The sequence below is a fragment of the Pipra filicauda genome, unplaced genomic scaffold (genome assembly GCF_003945595.2).
Source record: "Pipra filicauda isolate LSUMZ 115617 unplaced genomic scaffold, ASM394559v2 scaffold453_size531900_pilon, whole genome shotgun sequence".
NCBI lineage: Eukaryota > Metazoa > Chordata > Aves > Passeriformes > Pipridae > Pipra > Pipra filicauda.
In genome coordinates, this window is record NW_024104591.1 from 530,742 (window position 1) to 531,873 (window position 1,132).

Below are 1,132 nucleotides of genomic sequence, written 5' to 3' on the forward strand. Positions count from 1 at the left end.
TGCCGTCCTCTAGTTCTCTCATTTCCTCCCCCCTCAACTGCTGTCTGACAAGCCCCCCCCCCCAGCCCCACCCCCCCCCCCCGGATGTTACATTCTCCCATCTGCGCGCCGCCCCCCCCCCCCACCCCCCCCCCCACCCACCCACCCCCCCCCCGGGCCCTGAGTGCAGGTCCTGCTCCCCTTGCACGCTTGGTAATTAATCTCATTCTCTTCTGCTTTTGGGTTGGGTTTTTTCTTTTTTTTTTTTTTTTTTTCTATGCAGTCCAGATCTTGTATTTTTCGGTTCCACCTGGTCCCTTCAGCTGCAGTCCCAAGCAGGGATTTACTGAAGAGAATAAAGATCACAAAGTGATGTGTGTATTTTTTCCACCTTTCAGCCTGGTTCCCTATTTTTGGTGCAGGGGGTGGGAGGCCCTGGATGGGCGGGGTTGGCAACGCTTCCCCTACCTCTCCCCACCGTCTTGCTGGTTTGTGGGGTTTTTTTGTCCCCTCGTTTTGTGGATTTTTTTTCCCCGGCTGCAGCTCTGGGCAGCAGCAGGATCCCAGCGTAGGGACAATGTCAGAGTCCTTCTCCCCGAGATTCCCACCTTCCACTTTTTCCCTTCCACTGCTCCTCTCGGAGCTTGGGGGCTCCACCCCAGCCCCCACGTCGGGCTCGAGACAGGCTCAGCTGTCACGGAGGGGAGTCTCGGGCGCTGGGGAGGGCAGTGGGACCATGAGGGTGGCAGGAAGGCCCGGGTGTCCCGGCAGTGGCTGCTGAGCTCTGCATGGTTAAGGGGCCGAGGGCTCGGGGGGGGGGGGCAAAGCCGGAGCTCCCCGTGCTGTGGGTCCCAGTGGGGCAGCAGGAGGGCATTGGGCTGGGCCGGCGGAGCTCAGCTGGGGGCACAACGCAGGGCCGCAGGACGCCAGAGGTGCAGGATGGAGCCCCCGCTGCCCCCGGGCCCGGCCGGGGAGACACGGGACCAGCCCCGCAAAGCGCCTCACGACACCCGGCGGCGCTTTGCGGCCGCGGCGCTTTGCGGCCGCGCGACCCCGGGGCCTGGGGCACCGGGAGGGCCCGGGAGCGGGATGAGCTTCTACGACGCCTTTCGCGGCTTCTTCGGGTTCCCGGGGCGGCGCAGGTACCGCAAGC